Consider the following 22,736-nt stretch of genomic DNA (forward strand, 5'->3'; position numbering starts at 1 on the left):
TATGGCATTTAATGCTTCACCAAGGTGCCTCACCCAAGCATTTGGCAATCTTTGGCGAATATTGGCCTGAAGGAATTTCTGCTCTAAGTGTGGGACAGCAGAGCTGGCATGAGGCCTGTCGATGTGAAGAATTTTGCCAAATAATTGAGTTTTATAGACCCAGGCCTATGTCTGTATGTGGCAAGTATGTGTTACAGACATACATTACATAGTGTTTACACAGGGCCTTATCTGAGGATCTCATTACCCTTCAAAGGCTTTAATTAAACTTCACAATACCCTTGATGAAATAGCTATTATTTGAGATGAGTAAATTGAGGTACTCTTAATCAAGGCTCCCAAACTGATGAGGCAATCTGCCTAAGGACAAGCAGAAAATGATTATCTAAGAGGCAAACAGAGGCTGCTAGTCTTTCTCTTAGTTTTCAACTCTATTTTACTGCAGAGCCTGAGGGAAGAGAAATTTTTTTTTAATGATTTCTTAGAGTAGTGTGAGACTGCCCTGCACCCTGGGCCTTATTCATATTCACATAGGGAAGAACACTTTGCTTGTCTTTTTTTTTATTTTGTTTTTATCACAGATGAATAAGTTCCTTATTCCTTCCTTTGGAGACTATTGCAAACAAAGGCCTTTCACAGACATTCTCTGGAATGATCTACCTGTTCGTTAAGGCAGACATTAAGACTCTGCTTTCAGGGAGGATTTTAATCCCTTATCTTAAAACGTTTTGTCAGGGTAAACAAGCTTGAAGGTGGGTCTGGTCTCTTATAAGGGCAATGGTCCACAGCCAGGGATTATCTTTGGCTCATTTGGACTTCCTGGAACCATGAGTTCAAATCCCACCAGGTCAGATTGGGCCTTCATCCTCCTAAGTTAGATAAATGGAGCCAAGGACAGTTTACCACATTGGGTTTCTTGGCTAAGACTTTGAAAGCAAGGGTCTGATTTAAAGGTCTTGGGATATTGGTCTTTTAAGAAAACTTGTTGACTTTACCTTGGATCACCAGATCAAAGCTAAATGCTACTAGGTAAGCACCTCTTTAAAAGCACTGATAATATTTTCTTTTGGAAATTTTTGCCAGATTTTTTTAAGTAGAAGCTATTCGTGAATGTTGTCTAGGATATCAGATTATTTTTCTTGTTTACACTGTAATGAAATACTCACGCACTTGAATTGTTCTTAATACACATGATTTACTTAATTATATCTTTTGTATTTTATGTTAGATGCTCCTACTGGCCTGAGACTAGTGACTCACTGCAGCTCACAGGAAATAGTCATTAGGAGCCAATGGGAATGTTAAGAGGAAGATGGTTCTGATTATGACCTTTCATTTCACTTTTGTTGATTTTGGAGAAGTCTCTTAACTAATCTGTATCATAGTTCTCTCATATAAACTGAGGATGATAATTACTGCCCATCTCATGCAGTAACAGCATGAGAATGAACAGAACAGACTGTACGCAAAAGCATTTTACAACCTATGGAGAAACATAAAAACTATAAAGGGTTAGTTACCTAATGATTCTTATATAGTACATTGATTACTTATATGTTAATGTATATTATCAATGACTGAAAAAAATTGTGTGCTTCTTCTAAATAATTCAACTCCTCCTCTGGTGTTTTATTTGGCATGTTGTTTTGGTTCTGAATAACAGAAACTTCAACTCAAGGATGAAGTCTTTATACAAATTGAATAGTCTTAAACAATCTTAAATAGAAAAGGAAATTGGTTGGCTTATAGATGGGCCAGATTCAGTGGTCAACAAGAATTGTCTGAGATAAAAGAATTATTAATAATTTTGCTATGGGTGTTAATAGCATTATAGTTACATTTTTGAAAATCCCTTATCTGCTGGAGCTACAATCTAGCTTACTTGTGGAGAAATGAAATGTCTAAGATTTGCTTTAAAATACTCCAGCAATGGAGTTCCCATTGTGGCACAGTAAAAACAAACCCAACCAGTATCCATGAGGATGCGGGTTTGATCCCTTGCCTCACTCAGTGGGTTGGGAATCCAGTATCGCCATGAGCTGTGATGCAGGTGGCAGGGACGGCTCAGATCTGGCATTGCTATTGCTGTGGTGTATGCCTGCAGCTGCAGCTCCAATTCGACCCCTAGCCTGGCACCCCCAGATGCTCGAGTGTGGCCCTAAAAAGCAAAAAAGAAAGAAAGCAAGCAATCAAGCAAGCAAGCAAGCAAGAAAGAAAGACCTGTTGGGGTTGGGGACAAGTAGGGATATATTGGTAAAATGTCATTAACTGATAAACGTGCATTCTGTGCAAAAGCCAGAATGGGAGGTTCATTATACTTAATCTCTCTACTTTTACCGTATATTTGAAAATATTCATAACACTAAGTTAAAGATACTACTTTTAAATGCCACCACCAGGCATGTGGTAGATGAAAGAAGGTAAAGCAGGATGGCATAGTGATTAAATCCGACTAGGCGACCATCACACTAGGTTGCTCCAGATCATATATTTTCCCTCACCATGACTGGGCAAGTTATTAACTTCTCTGGCTCTCATTTTGCTCATATGTCAAATAGGGGTAATAATAAAAGTGCCTACTGCATCGGAGGATGCATGCATCATTGAGAGGATTAAATAAGTTAGAACATATCAAATGATTAGAAGTGTGCCTGTAATAGAGTGAGTCCACTAATACTAAATAAAAATATATCATTATCCACCAATTCCTGTAGTGGTAAACAGAGGCATTCCTATGAGAACCTCATGGAATGGTTTACTGTGTATAAAAGGAAGCTTAGCTTCCAGGAGATGGGGATATGAGAATACTTGCTGGTCAGATAAAAACTACAGCTTGTAGACACTCCACCATGGTATCTACAAGCTCTACTGGTGTAGCAAATCTTTCTTTCATAGAGCATTCAAAGTCAAACTTCATTCCAAGTCTGGAAAAATGACCTGACCTCCAAATTAGAATGTTGTGAACTAGATCACTTTCCTAGCTGTCATTTAAAACCTCTCCTAGGAATATTTATACATGCAAATAGAGAATTCATTAACATTAGTTTTTTCTATTATTAAAGTCCTTATGGTAGGATTTTAATTTAATACCCTACCAGCTATTGATCCCTGATACAGGAAACTAAAACCTCGAGTCTTCTGAAAAGCCCTTTAATTCAAATATTTCTAATTCCTATAGTTTTGTACCAGCTACTGATAACTCCATCCTAAGTTTAAGGCCTACTGAAGGCAAGAACTATATTATTCATTTTTTAAAAAAACATATCTAACAGAAAAATTTATTCAAGAAATATTAATTTGCTCTATGCCTAGTCCTGGGTATGCAATGGTAAATGAGAGAAATGCTTATGCCTTCATGGATCATATGTTTAGTTTTTTAAAAAGGACAATATTAAAAAAGTACTAAGAGTGTGATAGGATGACTGTTAAGCTAAAAGAATTCCAGAGAAATGTAAGGGCACTTATCTCTGTCCCAGAGTCAGAAATATTCTCCTATGGAGAGAAGGCTAAGTAGAAATTTGAAGAAAGTAATTCAGGGAAATGATTGGAAAAGATTTATTTCAGGACCACAGATCATGAAGCAGTTAAATAAATTAGGAAAGCCCCTCTCACACACTGTCATATGTCGAGGGTTCTCTGTGAATTAGATAATAGAACTTGAATGTTAAAATTCAAATACACTAAAAATTCTTAGATATTCCAAGTAAAGGCTAATAGGAGACATTTTAACTGATTGTTCGATGATTTCCTTCTGGAACAGTTTCCTGACCTTGCCACTACTGACATTTTGGGATGGGTAATTCTTTGTTGTGAGTTAATTCTTTCCTGTGGGGGACTATTCTGTGCATTGTACGATGCTGAGTAATATCCCTGGCTTCCACCTACTGGATGCGAGTAGCATTCCCACCTCCCTGCTGTGACAAATATAAATGTCTCTAGATTTTGTCCAACATCCACTGGAGGAAAAAATCATGCCCTTGTTGAGAACTACTGATCTAGAATATGGTATCTGTATGGTATGGTGTTTGTAATATACTGATATGGTCTTGAGCCTGGTCAGAAAGATAAGTACCACCTCCTACCCTGAACCATAATGGGGAAGCGGCCTGTGACTGACCTGGCAAAATAAAACTCTGTTTAGAGGAAGCTCATGAAACAGTTTTGGCCAGGAGGATGAGCTAACCTCATAATAAGTACTTGCAAAGAGAAACCACTCCCCAAATGTGCGGTGTGTACCATGACCAGGGATTGACTTAACTAGGGGAAGGAATCATATAATCTTCTGTGTCTACAGATATGTTAAGTAAGCCAAATGTGTGTTTCTTTTTTTGGTATCAAAAGACAATTCAAGAATAGTATTCACTGTCACGTTCATTTTAAAGTACACCCACAATGTCAAAAGTCTAAATGACTATACATTTTTCACTCTCCTCTAAAACTGGAAGGCACTAAATAGTACAATGATACGTTGTCACTCAAAGATTTTCACACTCAATTCTATTTCAAAAATATATCTGCTGACACCCATACTTTATAAAATAATTCCTGTGTGATAGTTACATACCTTGAGCTGAATTACCAGTGCCTTCGTCTTGAGTGCCTAATATATTCTATGGGAAGTGCCTTGAGAATTTCATTTCTGGTCACTGCCAAGAGAAAGAAGTATTAGCTGTTCACAATGAGACACATTGAATTTTGTACATAACAAAAATTGCAAGTCTTTAGGACTTAAATAGGTTTTTCTCCAGAGCCTACAATAATAACAACTATTCAAAAAATGTTTAGGATAGGGGCTGTATGTCCTCCACATATTAGACACTCAATAAACTGTTGGTTCATAAATAACCTAACTCATGGTTAAGAGACTATGTCACTTTGTATCTAAAGGTCCAAGTCTCCATGCTCCACCCACTAGTTATGTGCTAAGTAAACTTATTCACTTATTTTTCTCAATTTCAATTTCCTAACTGATAAACTAAGACTGATTAGTAATGTCATATTATTTTGAGGTCTAAATGAGAAAATCTACACAAGGCTTTTACCATAGCACAAACAGTGCTTTATAAATTTTTGTTATTATTTTGAGAACTTATTTCTCCCATATATCCAAAAAGATTTTTCATTTTGGGGGAAAATGATAGTTGCATTTCTAAAAATGGTTACTTTTGATCTTTTGGAAGTCAAACTTCTCAACATTTAGCTTGAGAATTACAAAGTATCTGAGGATCTGAGAAATAATCACTTTCAGATATTCACATGTTATTTAGAAACAATCACAGTGGCAATGGGAGTCCACTTTCTTGGTAATGATCTATTTGTATCCTTTAAAAAAATAAAAGCGCAATTCATTCAAATATATGCTTAGTGTTAAGAAGACATGGGGTATAAATTATAGTTTTATTAATCCATTTTATTTTTTTATTTTATTACTCAAATGAATTTATCACACCTGTAGTTGTATAATGATCATAACAACCCATTTTCACAGGATTTCCATCCCACAGCCCAAGCTGTCCCCACCCCCCAAACTGTCTCTTCCAGAGACCATAAATTTTTCAATGTCAGTGAGTCAGCATCTATTCTGCAAAGTTCAGTCTGTCCTTTTTTCATATTTCACATGTCAGTGAAAGCATTTGATGTTGGTGTCTCATTGCATGGCTGACTTCACTTAGCATGATAATTTCTAGGTCCATCCATGTTGCTAAAAATGCTAGTATTTCATTCCTTTTAATGGCTGAGTAATATTCCATTGTGTGTATGCAACACATCTTCTTGATCCACTTCTCTGTCGATAGACATTTAGGTTGTTTCCATGTCTTGGCTGGAAATAGTGCTGCAATGAACATTGGTGTACATGTGTCTTTGCAAGTCATGGTTTTCTCTGGATAGATGCCCAGGAGTGGGATTGCTGGATCAAATGGTAGTTCTATTTTTAGTTTTCTGAGGAATCTCCATACTGTTTTCCACAGTGGTTGCATCAGTTTACAATCCCATCAACAGTGTACTAGGGTTCCTTTTCCTCCACACCCTCTCCAGCACTTATTGTTTGGAGACTTTTTGATGATGGCCATTCTGTGGTGTAAGGTGGTACTTCATAGTGGTTTTGATTTGCATTTCTCTAATAATGAGAGTGTTGAACATCTTTTCATGTGTTTTTTGTCCATTTGTATGTCTTCTTTGGAGAACTGTCTGTTTAGATCTTCTGCCCATTTTTGGATGGGGTTGTTTGTTGTCTTGGTATGGAGCTGCAGAAGGTGTTTATAAATTTTGGAGATTAATCCCTTGTCAGTCAATTCACTTGCAAAGATTTTCTCCCATTCTGTGGGTTGTCTTTTTGTTTTGTTTAGGGTTTCCTTTTCTGTGCAGAAATTTTTAAGTTTGTTTAGGTCCCATTTATTTTTGCTTTTATTGTCAATACTCTAAGAGGTGGATCTGAGAAGATGTTGCTGTGGTTTATGTCAGAGAGTGTTTGGCCTATGTTTTCCTCTAAGAGTCTTATAGTGTCTGGTCTTATATCTAGGTCTTTAATCCATTTTGAGTTTATCTTTGCGTATGGTGTTAGGGAGTGTTCTAATTTCGTTCTTTTCCATGTGGCTGTACAGTTTTCACAGCACCACTTATTAACAAGCTGTCCTTTATCCATTGTATATTCTTGCCTCCTTTGTCATAGATTAGTTGGCTGTAGTTGCATGGGTTTCATTCTGGGCTTTTTATCCTGTTCCACTGATCTCTATTTCTGTCTTTGTGTCAGTACCATATGGTTTTGATGATTGTTACTTTGTAGTGTAGTCTGAAGTCAGGGAGCCTGATTCCTCCAGCTCCATTTTTCTTTTTCAGGATGTCTTTGGCTCTTCTGGGTCTTTTGTGCTTCCAAACAAACTTTAAAATATTTTGTTCAAGTTCTATGAAAAATGTCCTTGGTAATTTGATAGGGATTGCATTGAATCTGTAGATTGCCTTAGGTAGCATAGACATTTTGATAATATTAACTCTTCCAATCCATGAGCATGGTATATCTTTCCATCTACTTGTGTCATCTTTGATGTCTTTCATCAGCATCTTATAGTTTTCAGAGTACAGGTCTTTTGTCTCTTTAGGTAGGTTTACTCCTAGGTATTTTATTCTTTTGGATGTGATGATAAACAGGATTGCTTCCCTAAATTCTTTTTCTGCTCTTTCATTGTTAGTGTATAGAAATGCCATTGATTTCTGTGTATTAATTTTGTATCCTGTGACTTTGCCAAATTCATGGATGAGCTCTAACAGTTTTCTGGTAGAGTCTTTAGGATTCTCTAAGTATAGTACCATGTCATCTGCAAATAGTGATAGTTTTACTTCTTCCTTTCCAATTTGGATTCCTTTTATTTCTTTTACTTCTCTGATTGCCATGGCTAGGACTTCCAAATCTATGTTGAAGAGCAGTGGCGAGAGCAGACATTTTAGATCTTGAATTTATAGACCAATTTGAGGAGGAATCATACAGGGATGAGACTGAGTGGGCATTTAAGACTTTTTTTAAAGATTTTTTTTTCTATTATAGTTGATTTACAATGTTCTTTCAATTTCTGCAGTACAGCAAAGTAACCATTATCTCTCAACAATTTCTGCATTATTTTCTCCTTAAAGGTATTGCATATCTTCTGTTAGGTATGCTTTGAAGGACTGTGTAGTCTTTATGAATTTGTAGGTGGAATATTATTATTACTATTTTCTAAGCGATCCTAGTAGGAACTGTATATATACTTTTTATAAATCTTTTATCTTGCAAACTTGCTGACTTCTGTAATCATTGATGAATAGTTTGCAGATTCGTTTCTATTTGCAATGTTGACAATCATACAAATAACCAATGCTTTCATGTCTTCCATTTTAATTTTTGCATATTTTATTTTTCTTATTTATTCAGCAAGAATACCTACTTAAAACTAAATGTAAATATCATTCACAGGAAATACTATTGGTACTTTTCCTAATTTTAAAAGGAAAAGGTCTAATATTTATTAACTATACTATTTGCTATAGATTTTTCATTCGCTGGGAATTCTTTTTTCTAGTATGAGTGGGGCCATCACACTACCAGATCCCTCCTTTAATAAATAAATTGTAGATATCTGAGGATTTATACAGAGAATTTTAACCAATGAACAGATTTTATTTAATAGTACAAAGAGAAAGCAATAGATAAAAGATTAAAAAAAGTGCAAGAGACAGAAATGGCTGGTCATCACAAGTCCCAGCGGAAAGGCAAGGAAGAAACAATGTTAGTGGGGGCAAAGCAATGTTTTATTTTATTTTACTCTTTGCAGAAGAGTTAGTTATGTAAAGCTTGCAAAATAACCATTGTTTTTGAAAATCTAAAAGGAATCAAAGAAGATTTGAAAGAAAGAAGATATTCCAAAGTAAGCCTGCAAGACTATGGTTACATAAAAGATAAATGTAGCATTCTGGAGTGTGGCATGATACTGCTAAAAAATGAGGTTTGAAGGTGCCCTGATATACCTGGATAGGTTCTGCCCCATCTTTTTCCAGGTTTGAAGCCTTAAGGAAGTCTCTGTTTTCCATAACCCTCAAGGTTATTCTGAGGTTTTAATGGCATTGTGACTACAAAGTCCTTTATTGTGTCCGGCACTTAGTGAGTACTCAGTGACAGTCATTCATATACCTATAAGTTTATAGCACCTGTCCAGCTCTGGAATCTTCTTGTTACATTGTCTCAAGCCCAGTAGCTTCCTTTCTCCTTTTTCCTTTCCCAATATAGAAAGCCTTGACCAAGTCTTGCCACCAAACTCTACCCGTCATCAGGTTTCTTAAGATAAAGGATTTAGCTTCTGAAAAAATTAATCAGTGTATACAGTAGGCCACACTTATCCTTGGCTGTGCTTTACACCATTTCAGTTACTCATGATCAGCTAGTCATTTAAAAAATATTAAGGGGAAAATTCCAGAAACATACAATTCATAAATTTTAAATTGTATGCCATGATCAAATCTCAGCCTTCCTACTCCATACCACCAGATACCAAGTCATCCCTTTGTCCAGGGCATTCCACCAATTTATTATTAGGAGTCCTCTTGGTTAACAGGTCAACTGTCCTGGTATTGAAGTGCTTACATTCAAGTAACCCTTATTTACTCAACAATAACCCCAAATCAAAACAGTAGTGATGCTGGCAGTTCAGATGTCGAAAGAGAAGCTTTAAAGTGTTTTCTTCAAGGGAAAATGTGCAAGTTCTCCACTTGAAAGGTAAAAAAAAAAAAAATCATATGCTGAGGTTGCTAAAGATCTCCAGTAACAACTAATCTTCTATCAATGAAATGCTAAAGAACAACAAAGAAATGTGGGCTAATTTGCTAGTGCACTTTAAACTTTAAGTTACAGCTAAGTTGTGTGCAAAGTGCTTAGTAAAGATGAAAAAGGCATTAAATATAGACAGCAAGATAATTTTGAGAGAGAGAAAAGCCATATTCATATAACTTTCATTACAGTATGGTGTTATTGTTCTATTTTATGATTATTATTAATCTACTACTGTACTTAATTTATAATTTAACTTTACCACAGATAGGTTTGTAGAGAACAAAACATAGTATATATAGGGTTTGGTAGAATGTGTGGGTTTAATCATGTCCCTTTTGGATAAGGGGGGACTACTGTACCCTGTCTTATGGAAGCTTAAGGATTGAATTTCTATACAACAGATTTACATTTAAAGACAAGTACCTGTGCTATGAACATGTTATTGTTAATATTTGTTTCTATGGTGAACTGTACTGAATAACAAGGAATTCAGACAAATAACCTGATATTGTGTGTGTGGGGAAGCCCTCTTTACTTCTTATTAATTCCAAGTACCCTTTGTACCTCTTGGCTCACCATTAGATTAGAGCACTTATTATTATTACTGAATCATAAGGTTATTTCCATCATCACTGGGGTTAAAATTTGCATACCTCTGCATAATTCCTGTGCACAGCTGCTTGTAAGCTTTGACTTTCATCTTAGTTTGCACAATTCATCTGGAATTTCTTAAAACTGGACTATTCATAATAACAATCTTGAAAGAACTTCAGGGGGAATGTTGAGTTCAACAATTTAGCAGCATCCTTCACTTAAATAAAAAGCTTCAGAGCCTCTTAAAGACATGAACAGTTTTGACTGAAAAGTCTAATATCAACCACATGGGCTAAATGATTGCAGAACAAATTTTTTATTACGATATAAATCTGCCGGAAACAACAAAAAAGGTCATCAATCTCTTCCTTACTTTTCATTGGCATTTTGAAATTACCCTCTTTTCCTTCCTCTTTGTTACTTCCCAAACTAAACCAGGGTATTCAATGTTGTCACAAATTCTATTTGTCAGTGATATTCCTTTGAGAAGCTGTTGAAACTTACAGGCCAGATGAGAGGAAATCGCATAAAAACTCAAGCCATTTGTACGAATCAAGATTGACTAAAAGGACTAAATGACTTCCACTGTATAGTGTAATCAAAAGAAATTGATCAACAGCCATTATATGAAATGAAGGAAAGGCAGCATAACAGAATAGCTTAAAAGGAAGGGTACCTCAATTTTAGTTTTGACTTTGCCCATAACCTGATGCATTTCCTTCAGCATAATCACTCAGCTTTGCATTAGTCAGACTTTTGGTTTCAGGTGATAGAACTCAACCCATTTGGTAAACAACAAGTAAAAGCAGTAGCAGGGCAAAGCCACTTACTAGCTCATATAAAAAGTCCATGGATAATTTTGGTTCAGGTGTCGCTGGATCCAGGGGTTTAAATGATGTCATCAAGAGCATGTTTTTCTTTATCCCCAAGCTGCTCTTTCCCGTAGGTTGACTTAACTCTCAAACATGATTTCACCTCCATGAAAAGATGGTTCTCAGCAGTTCCAGCGTGTATCAATTCAGTAATCTCAGTGGAAAGAGAACATCATTTTCTCCATTGTTTCTTCCATTGTTCCCATGGTCTTTGGAGAGGCCCTTTGGATCTCAGGCCCAACCCTGAACCAAGAGAGAATGTAAAGTAGCCAGGTCTAGACCATATGTACCATCTACTACATGGACTGAAATTTAAGGTGTATTTACTGAAAGGCAAATCAAGACACTGTTACCAGAGAAAGTGGAGAATGCATGATAAATAATGAGCAGACAAAAAGAATATACTCCCACTCCAACCTTTCTTGGATTGTAAAGTCCTCAATTAAATACCCTACTTAGAGTTGATGATGTAAATCTTTTTACACTAACATTCAAAGTATAGTTGTTTAAGAATCTTCTAAGGAAGAGATGGCTGAAACACAATTTCCATTTTCCTTCTCTACTTTTAGTAATACAACTCCCTGATTTTTGATAGGCAGACAGCAGGCAGAAGACACGTATTATTTCCCACACTTCTGTTTAGTTAAATACAGCCACATGACTGATGTGGTAGTTGGAAACATGGCCTCCAAAGATACCCAGATCCTAATCCTCTGGAACCTGTGACTGTTCCATTTTGTGGTAGCACACTCTGCCAGTGTGACTGAGTTAAGAATCTTGAAATGGAGAGATGATCCTGGATTATCCAGGTGGTTGGTAAAAACAATCATGGGTGTACTTATACAATAAGGCAGAGGGAGATTATATATGGAAGAGGAGAAGCCAATGTGGCCATGTTGGCAGAGACAGGGGTGAGGCAGTCAGAGCCAAGCAGTGACACCGGTCACCAGAAGCTGGAAGATGCAAGGAAACTCTCCCCTAGGGCTATCAGAGGAGTGTAGCTAGGTAGGCTTCTCAACTTCAGTTCTGTGAACTGATACAACTGGGAGAGTATACACTTCTCTTTGTTTTAAGCCATTGTATTTGCAGTAATTTGTTATGGCAGCTATAGGGAACAAATATAACTAGGTTCTGGCAAATAGAATATGAACAGAAAAGGAGGTGTCCATCTTCCAATTCATTTCTTAGAGAGAAAAGTGCTGCCTTACCTTTTCTCTCTCTTCTATCCAGTTGACTGGAATGTAGAAGTGCTGGTGCAATACCTCGTGCTACCTCCCCTTGTGTGAGTGATGTTAACAGGCTAGGATGGTAGAGCAACAAGATAGAAGGGGCCTGGGTCCCCAATACTCAGCTTGAAATCTCAATTTGGGAGATACATAAAATTCTACTTTTTTAACCACTGTATTCTAGAGTCTCTTATTATAGCTAATCTATATGCTAACAAAAAAACTGTTTTCATCTGCCATGAGCCTGCACTTCAAAGACTTCCAACTGGCACTGTAATTAACCAAGCCCCAAAGGCTGCAATCTGAAATCCACCACCACGCCTGCACCCAGCCCTCACTTCCCACAAGCTGCTCCCACAGTCTGGGTGTGGTGGGGATGCGGTCTTATTCCTGGGAGACATGGGACTCCTCTAACCACCAACCGTGATTCAAGGACTCCCTACTGGCCTTGCCAAAACTCCTTAGACATCAGGCAAGCTAAAATGCTTCTCCCCAACCCTCCCCCGACTCCCTTCACTTGGGGCAGGTGGTTTCACCTCCTGATGGCACTCCCAACCTTACCAGGTCCTTCCCCCATATTCTCTCCCAGGTCTTTCTCCTAATTAAGTCCCTGCTAACTTAATCCCATTCTGGCATCTGCTTCTCAGACTCACTCGCCATGTTGCTCAAAAGTTCAAGAACAAGGAGAACCTCTGGCAGAGTAAAAGCAAATAGGAATCTCATCAAGTAGTAAAAGTTTCTTGTCACAAACATATGTACCCAAGGTAACTCTCTGGGCAAAGAAGCAGACTTGGCCATCTTATGCTTTATTTTCCCTAAGAAATTTCTTGCTCACTTCTAAATTCTCTCCTGACACTCAGAAATATCGTGAGGCCAATAGAGTTTTCTCCCAAGACTTGGCAAACTCTTTCTTATAGACTGCAAATAACCGAATGAAAAGAAACATTTTATCAACTATCTAATTCTTTATGTAAATATCAAACATCGGAACGGATGATGGTAAGCAGGTAAAAGAATGAGAACGACTAAATGTTTTATCCATCTTTGGTCTGATTGAACCTAGTGTTGGTAGAATCCATTATCCCTGAATTTGTGCATGTTTGCATGTTTTTGTCTTGGTGAGTGCTAATCCCTTGGCCCGGATGTACAAATGTTCATACAATGTGCAGTCTTGCCAGTTCCCCCAGTTAGAAGTCACTGTTCAATCCCACTTTAGTCTACTGTTCACACCTTCAGTTATAACATTTCTTTCTGCATAGTATATTTGTCTCTGAAATTGTCATACTTTTTATTCATTTTAGGAATCCCCTCACTCTTCCTCATGCTTTCTTTATCTGCCTTCATCACACATCTGCTGAACTGAATTAAACATAAAAGAGGTGGAAAATAGGGTGCATTATTATTGTTGGAAACCAACACTTATATGATAGATTGGGATCATCCCCCCAGAAGCTGGGAACATCCCTCCAGAAATGGTTACTGGAATGAGAAAACATGCCATTGAGGGAATCTCAGGGATGGGAAATGTCTGCTCTTAGCAAAGGCTTTGAACACAAAACAGAGCAGAGCAAACTGAAAATGATGAGTTCTAATCCTTGCACATGTCATACATTTATAACAATGCCAACTGCAGGAAGACTCTCAAAAGCATGTCTTGTTATTGTTGGGTAGAAAGGGCATGTGTGTATGCGTGCACACATACCCACACAAACCCCTGTGCTGTCTTGTCTATTGTTAGACAAAAAAAAAAAAAAAAAAAACAGGCTCTTCTACTGCACTTCTGAAAACATATTAGATTTCCTCTTTTAAATGATTACACTGAAGAACTGTTACTGACATAGCTCCCAATTAAACATGTGTTTAGGTCTCAAAGGTCTTTTTAGGTTTTTACGATCTCTATTAATATATGAACATTAACATCCTTTTAAGTTTTTTTAGATGCATTTTATTGGAGTATGGTTCACTTATAAAATTGTGTTAGTTTTAGGTATAACAAAGTAAATTAGTTATATATATATACTTATATCCATTCCTTTTCAGATTCTTTTCCCATATAGGTTATTAGACAGTATTAACTGGATTATCCTGTACTATAGTCAAAAGGTTTTTTTTTTAATATTAAAGGACAACACAATTATGGCATTAAGAAAATATTATTAGAAAATTAATGAATTCTTAGGATATTGGTATATTAGTTATTTTAAACTGGAGGGTATAAAGCACATATTTTCAATTTTCAGATATGACTCTGACATAAACTAACAACACAACCTAGGATTAGTCACCTAAACACTCTGTGACCTGGCAACCTTATCTATACAAATGAAAGAGTTGAAATGTTTCAGAGATTGAAAACTGGTGGTTTATGGGCCAAGTGCAGCCGAAAGATATGTTTTCTTTGGCTAGTCAGCATTTTTCAAATTGAATTTCTTGCTTAACTTTAACTCAAGACATTTTGCCCCAAAAAATATAATTTCTGTGACTTCACACCCACTAAAATGGCTGTAACCAAAAAGATAGATATTAACTAGTTGTTGGCAAAGATATGGAGAAATTGGAACAGTCATATGCTGTTGATAGGAATGTAAATTTTACACACACTTTTCAAAACAGTCTGATAGCTCATCAAAAGTTTAAATTTAGGGCTACGATATGACACAGCAGTTCCATTGTTAGAGATATATCCAAGAGAAGTGACAATATACGTCCACATGAAAACTTGTACCTGAATGTCAATAATAACATTATTCACTACAGCCAAAAAGTAGAAACCACCAAATGTTCACCCATTGATTGATGGATGAACAAAATGGAGTATGCAGTGGAATATTACTTGGCAACAAAAAGGAATGAAATACAGAAACATGCTACAGCATGGATGAACCTTTAGAACAATATGGTAAGTGAAAACAGCCTGAAACAAAAGGCTGTAAGATATTATTCCATTTACATGAAATGTCCAGAACAGGTAAATACATAGAAGAGAAAGTAGGTTGATGGTTGCCAGGTGTTGGGAGTAGAAGGAATAGAGAATGACTCTTAGTGGATATGGAGTTTCTTTTGGGGGTAATGAAAGTGTTGTGAAATTAGATTGTGGTGATGGTTGTAAAACTGCAAATACGCTTAAAAAAAAAACCCACTAAATTGAATATTTTAACAAAGTAGATATTATAGTAAGTGAATTATATCTCGGTTTTAAAAGTACATGAGCCTCCAGTAGGATCTAAATATTCATCTCTAATATCCTTGTTAATATTGTCAACATCACAAAATTACTTTCTGCAATTATAGGTTAATCAGTATGAGCTATCCACATTACTTCAGAATAAAACACAGTTATGGCTAATGGTGGAATACATTTTACTTATGAAAGAATAAGTCTTGAGTTTCTTCTTTCAGAAGAAGGACTTTTGGGAGTTCCTGTCATGGCACAGCGAAAATGAATCCGACTAGGAACTATGAGGTTGCGAGTTTGATCCCTGGCCTCACTCAGGGATCCAGGGGTTAAGGTCCAGCATTGCCGTAAGCTGTGGTGTAGGTCACAGATGCAGCTCGGATCTGGCATTGCTGTGGCTCAGGCGTAGGCCAGCGGCAACAGCTCTGATTAGACCCCTAGCTTGGGAACCTCCACATGTCGTGGTCTAAAAGCTCATAAGACCAAAAGAAAAAGGAAAAGAAAACAAAAAAGGACATAAGGACATTTGGGAGAAATATTTTAAAGATATATGTTTTACTGTTTTTTGAAGTTTAAATTTTTTTTAATGTTTTTCCCTCAAATAAACATCTTAACCCTGTAGTACCAAACAAAATCTCTCTCCCCTTGTTTGCAGGCTGTTTCTGGGCAGGGAAAACAAATCCTAATCAATAAGTTGATTCATTTAAGTTTTAACATCATTTGGTATAATTGCCATCAATACTATGAGCTCACCATCTCTTCTGAATGGCAGATCAAGCTGGAGCATCTGGAAAATCAGCAGGTAGGTGTGTTTTCAAGCCATTCCTCCCACTCCCACTCTACTATTTAAACCTTAGAGGAAAATGGCCAGTTGTCTTACAATGGGCCTATAAAAGAAATTAATCTTCTAGCCAAAGGAAGTGCATATAGGCAAGTGAATTATACCATTTTCTCAGTATTTCTCTTCTTGACCAAGCACAAAAGGTAGTAAATTGTTTAACACTGTCCAACCAATTGGGGCAAAATTCAAGCATTAAAGGTGAAAATATGTTTTCCCCTAGAAAGGAGTTCATATGGAAAGGGCCATGAACACAGGTGTGCATATACAATGAGAAGTGGGGAAAAATATGTTATTTTCTAAAGTAGCTACTATTCGAATTGATGAGACTAAAAAAAAAAAAAAAAAAAAAAAAAAATGCAGTCTCTTGGCAGGAAATTTTCTTTGTTTAGAAAAACGCCTTTAGAAGTCTCCTTAACTCTCTGGTCTAGGTAGCAGCCATCCAGAAAGAGAAATATAAGTTTATTTGCATAATAAAATAAAAACAGTTCCTTAAAAAGTAATTTTCCCAGTGGCAAGAGATGCCTTTCAATCCATCCCTCCATCCTGCTCTGCTCTGCTAAACCATCTTCTATGGAAGGAAGGCATTAAACAGACTTCAGGAGGTAACGGCCCAAGATGGGAGAGTGGAGGAGTGTGAGACCAGGGTGTTTATTCTCCAGGCTCTCTCTGTGCTGGGCCTCTGCCTGGCAGAAGCTGGGCAACCCTTTCCCAAAGGGGGCTGCCTTCACTCAAGGTTCTGGAAACGGCTTGTCTGCCCTTGTCCTTCAAGCCTACGAGTTAGTAATAGCTCCCCACTGTTGCCAGCCACAGAGAGCTTCAACATAACAGTCAGTTCTGCCACAAGCAACATATGTCTTCTTCTAAATCATTATGTGGAACAAAACTGTGCAATAAAACACATGGGGCTTTAAGAGAAAATGGAGTTAGAGGCATGCACACACACAAACTAGTATCTATGACATTTCAAAAGATAGGAAGCTAATAAAATGGGTTGACAATGTTATACTTATTCCAGTAATGAACCTGACTAGTATCCATGAGGATGTGGATTCAAACCTTGGCCTCGCTCAGTGGGTTAAGGATCTGGCATTGCTGTGAGTTGTGGTGTAGGTCACAGACGTGGCTCGGATCCCGAGTTGCTGTGGCTGTGGCGTAGGCCAGCGGCTGTAGCTCCAGTTCGACCCCTAGCCTGGGAACGTTTATGTACTGTGAGTGCAACCCTAAAAAGACCAAAAAAAAAAAAAAAAGGAAACACATATACACAATAAATGTTGCATTGTGCCTTGAACAGGACCTTGGAATTTGCTGGTGGAAGTTAAGTTTCAGAAGGGTCACAACTTGTGAGCTACTGTGAAGTGGCATCAGGAGGCTTGTCTGAAATGGGAACAGAAGATTGTGGCACAGGATGTGGATGGTGTGGTGGATAACAATACGGCCAGCTGAGGTGGACAGAGGATGTTTAGGGAAGGGGTGTGCCTTTTGTAAGTTCCTACACTGCAAGGTTCAACTGGATACAGATTTCTATGTCCACCTAACCTTTCTCACAGATGTAATCACACATAAGGGAGCACAAAATTAGGCTTGAACTATTCCCAAAAGCATCAGTGATGCTGACCCAGAGCTGTATTTTCAAAACAACTCTTCAGCTGACTGTACGTAGTTCATTTTCCTATTTGCCTATGCCCTTATAAAGAGTACCCCTTGACTACATTCTTCTCAATGACTGAATTTATTTATGAATTGTGTCTCCTGTTTCCTGTCATAACATCTAGAGAGAGAATGAAGGGCAGTCTGGAGGCAAGAGTTCTGGTATTATGGTAGGAGGTTTGAACCTGATAGGAAGAATGGATAAGCAATGAGGTCCTGCTGTACAGAACAGGGAATATATTCAATCACTTGTGGTAAGGACATGATAGAAGAGAATATGAGAAAAAAAGAATATACACACTGGGTATACACAAGAATATACACTGGGTCCCTTTGCTATACAGCAGATGTTGACAGAACACTGTAAATCAACCAAACTTTAATTAAAGAGGTTTTTTTAAAAAAGGAATTCCTATCAGAAGCAGTTGCCAAGGAACTTTGAAAGATAGTAATGTGTCTTAACGCAATTCTAGTGGCTTTATGTTCTTTAGTATTTTACCTTCCCCGCCACAGCCTGCCCCTCCTCATCCTCTGTTAGATTCAACAGCTCTGTATTACTGAGGTTTGGGGAAGGAAAGAGAGAGTGGTGTATGGGACATGAAGAGGGGCAGGAAGCACAAGGGTCACCATCACCAAGAAAAAAACAAGAGACACAAAAACCCCTTTCCCCAGAATCAACCTTTGAAAGACACTAGGCACTTCCCATTCTGCTACTATGCATGTAACTCTGTTGGGGCGATTTGGTTGATAGAGACCTGGACCCCACATCCCAGAAAAAGAAGATGGTTTGTATTTCTACATTTTCCACAAAAGAAAGCTTTGCAACAATATTTTCCATTTCAAAGGCACTGTTCTGCAAGTCACAAAAACTGAAAAGTGAAAATATTCAATGTCTCCCCTCAACACGTCCTTTTACTTTTTTTTCTAACCTGAGTCTGAACACAAATATAACCTAGTCTTTGCCCAACAATATTAGCCATAGAAGCACATGCACAGGAAGGGATTATTAATCCTCAAAAAAAGCCTTGGCAGAATTTGATGAAAGCTGAAATGTATTTTCACAGATGGTTGTGCTACGGTGAATTTGATTTGAAAAATATTAAACAAAGCAATACCCCCATTTCTGTTTTATTCCCTGAAAGCAATTATTACATGAAAAGGTAGACAGGCAGGACACAGTTAACAAACAAAGACTAAAGAGTTGTCATCGGCTTAGAAATGTTCTGGAAAATAAATGAGGGCCACTTGCCAATAAGATGACTGTAAAATACAGAAATGAAAAATCTATATTGCAAACTTACACATACTTCTATCCTACATCACAGTTTGATGAAGCAACAGATAAATGACCCAACATTGATTGTTTTTACAGGAATATGACAAGCCCCCAAAGAAGAGAAACAGAACATCTCTCCATTCACATAAAAAGCAAATTACAGATGGAGCAGAAAAAAAATTCACTACTCTCAGAGCAAGATTCAATTAAAAAAATGTGTCTGGCTTTGACAGGGCAAATTCCAGGCGTAGTCTAATTTCATAGAAGTTGGTTTTAAAGGAAAGACTTGAGTGCTACAAAAGCTTATGGAACTTTTCACGGCTTGTCATAATTTCTCTGTAATACTAAACAAGGATTTCCGGATCCTGAGCTCATATTTTTCCTCTAACTGATCTTGCAAGGTGGTGTTTGGCTTTGGACAGTGTGTTTCCTCTCTGAAAATCACACTGAATAATAGCTTCATGGTAAATATTAAATAATAAGTCATACTGCCTTACTGGATTGTATACCCTAATATATCATGCTTTACCAAGGATTATATGTATGTACTTGTGTATGAAAACATGTGGTTAAACAGCAGATGAAACTGTGGAAGGAAGACCAGAGGCAGCTCGTCATGTCTCATGCAGTGCAACAAGGACAGCACAAATGGCATTATTTAAGCAGAAGGCAATTCTGACTCTGGGACATCTATTTCCAACCACAGCAACACTAGGCAAGAGCTCTTGTTTTTGTGTTGTTCAAAGGTTGAAGACAATACAAAGAACCTCTAAAAGTCACAGGAGTTTTGAGGTAAAAATTTCTGCATGTTCCCCTCCGTCTTGTCACCTTTCATCCACTCCGTACAGGGTATCATTAAGCATTTCTAGACATCAAGTTCTGGATCTTGTTATAATGCTCAGAATTGCTGTCAGTGGACAGGAAAAGAGCTCCAGTCATGAGGCTTGAGCTGTGCGAATAAATACACCCATTTGGGTGTTATAAAGCTGTTGCATTTGTCTTATCATTTCATTCTTCAATTGACATGGTGACCCTCAGAAAACCAAAGAAGACATTTCTTCAGTTCTTTACTCTCAACCTCAGGGCAGCATGGTCCTTATTCTCTGTCCCCCTTTGCCCTTTAGAGATGATTGCCTACATTTGGGTGCCTATATTACATATGTTTCAACCTGTTCTCTAAACATTAACTGTTTGGGATTAAAATAGTTTCTAAGAACCATTTTCAGGCTTTCCTTGAACTGCTGCCAGTCTTTGGCTCTGCACAGAAAGGAAAATGCTGAGCATTAAAAACAAAATGGGGATTAGTCAGAAGGAGATAATAAATAGCACATTACTACATGTGGCAGAACCAAAAAAAAAAAAAAGAAAAAAAGGAAAATACAGCATGTTTGTATTTTAGTGGTTTAACCATGACGATCGTTTGAGGTCTTAGGAAAGGTAAGAGAAACAGAGATCTGTGTCAAGAAGTAAGATTGGAGAGAAGCTTTACCACAGAAATCATCTCAGATCATGGACACTGTTTATGGAACCAGACTGAGAGTCTGTTGAAGCGTTCCCCCAGTGCATTATTTGCAATGCAAATCATAATTAAAGAAATAAATGATGTACTCAATCGTGATGAAGATGATATCAAAGCTAGGAGTTTGAAGAAGGTCTGCAGGATGCAGTTGTGCTAATATTATGCTAATGAAGGGGTGGGGCAAATACTATCCAGTCCGTGGTCTGAGTCTCTGCAGGTTGGGGTGGAGGGTGGCCTGGCTGCCACATGGGAATGGAGAAACATAGTGGTAAAATTAAAAAAAAAAATAACCATCACCACAACTAATATTTTTTTTAAAAAGCGTGCCCGATGAGGTTGCTGTGCTATGTACATCCCCACCTAAGAAATCAAGGTACAAAGAGAGCAGTGGAGCAATTTTCCGAAATTTATATGGTTGAAAGACGGCAAATCAAAGATTTAAACCACCACAATGCAGCTCATAAGAATCCCTATTCAACCCTACACTCTCCTGCTGGCATGAATGGGCTGGGAAAGTTGAGGCCTGGATACCATGTACCACCATAGAGGCAGGAATTTATCAACTGATCATGCACTTGTTCAGATGGTCAACAAATGCATATTAAACACCTACCATGTGCCAAGTGCTCATGCTGGAAATTGGGGATTTAATGACAAACAATCAGGTGAGTTCTCTGTTCCTTTGGAATTTGTAATCTGGCTTGGGAGAACAATGGAAAAAATTCAGGCTGCCTACAAAATTTTGGAGGGAAGCATCCTAAAGTGGGTCTGGAAGTTTAACATGCTTCAAAATTGCCAAAGAGGGCTTATTAAAACATGAATTGCTATCCCTATAGTTTCTGATTTGGTAAATCCATGTTTGGGCTCAAGAATTTGCATTTCTAACAAATTCCCAGATGAGGCTGGCCACCGCTGGGGTAGGAGCTATGCTTTAAGACCATTGCTCTAAGGGTTATGTGGCTGGTGGAGAAATATTTCTTCATGTTGTACTGTGCATCTGTTGAGGGTAATCTGTATTAGAAAAAAGAGTCACTGACCTATATAGATATAATTTGTGGCCTGCCAGAAATCTCTCACCCTGCTTTAAAACATCAACATGTTCCCTAATATGGGTAACAGTCCACCCCCCAACAGCCATTCAACATGGGATCTGACAAAATAAGACATAAATTAGCCAAGTATGGAGACCATAGAGCTGAAACAAAAAGCAAAGCATGAGGCCAGAGTGTGATGTCTTGAGTGCATTTTTGAGGCCTGGGAAAGTAATACTTAAGATATTGATGGAGTGCTAATGGGTAAAAGAGAATCACTGGAGGGGAACTTTTTTACCCATCAATCCAAGAAACACACTTCATTCTTATAGTTACATTATCATTTAATTGACAGGATAATTAAAATTGCCTCCAATCTCCTGGATCTGGTTTCAATATATGTTTAAAAGAGAAAAAAAAAAAAAAAAAACCTGAGTATTCCTTGTCTATAAAAGGGAGATTTTCCAGATTCTGCCCTTCTTGTCTATTGGAAAGATCCATGGCAAGAGTGAAAAGAAATACTGGGAAAAGGCCAATTTCTTTGAAAACCATATGTGGATATAAAATGCAGCATTATATATGAGCAGAATAAATACATATATAAATGTTTAATGTATAAATATACCTTTATATTTATATATTAAAATACACAAATATATTTGTTTATATTGTATTTATATTACATACATATATAATTATTTTATATATTTATATATTATATTTATATTTTTTGCATATATAAATATATTTAAATTTTTTTTCAAAAGAATGTTGATAGGTTAATGCTACAAGAAGCCTGCTAATGCAGAAAGGAGCAACACAGTGTTGGCATTCAGGTGACCTTCATTCCAGATCATGTAGAATGAATTCTTCACATTGGAGATGCTGTTTTGTTGTGCTCTGCAAATAGTCTTACTCTAAAGCCACTTAGGGACCTAATTAGCTGAGCAAATAAACTTCCAACTTTAGAGACAAACAAAAGTGATTTGGAAAGTCATTTCTAAAGTTGGTTAGAGGAGTTCCCGTTGTGGCTCTGCAGTAAGGAATCAAACTAATATCCATGAGGACGATCCCTGGCCTTGCTGAACGGGTTAAGGATCTGGTATTGCCATGAGTTGTGGTATAGGTCACAGACATGGCTCGGATCTCACATTGCTGTGGCTGTAGTGTAGACTAGTGGCTGCAGCTCCACACACCCTCTAGCCTAGGAACTTCCATATGCCATGGGTGTGGCCCTAAAAAGACAAAAAAAAAAAA

At 37.4% G+C, this 22,736-nt stretch overlaps 1 long non-coding RNA gene across 7 annotated transcripts in view; it reads left to right on the forward strand.

Moving 5' to 3' along the window:
* Positions 1-21,655, forward strand: part of LOC106505633 (uncharacterized) — a 396,539-nt gene extending 374,884 nt beyond the window's left edge. For 4 of the 7 annotated variants that reach the window (XR_014823470.1, XR_014823468.1, XR_014823471.1 and 1 more), the window contains 2 exons: positions 15,821-15,967; positions 17,298-19,918. This is a non-coding gene — a long non-coding RNA (uncharacterized LOC106505633). Of the gene's footprint in view, positions 1-15,820; positions 15,968-17,297; positions 19,919-20,770 lie in introns of those variants that run through there. The other 3 variants (XR_014823460.1, XR_014823478.1, XR_014823466.1) reach the window with 2 other exon arrangements.
* Positions 21,656-22,736: the final 1,081 nt, after the last annotated feature.

The sequence above is a fragment of the Sus scrofa genome, chromosome 13 (assembly GCF_054392235.1).
Source record: "Sus scrofa isolate SSC_HxYL_T2T_F1_AM1 chromosome 13, Sscrofa_HxYL_maternal_Yorkshire_Landrace_v2.0, whole genome shotgun sequence".
NCBI lineage: Eukaryota > Metazoa > Chordata > Mammalia > Artiodactyla > Suidae > Sus > Sus scrofa.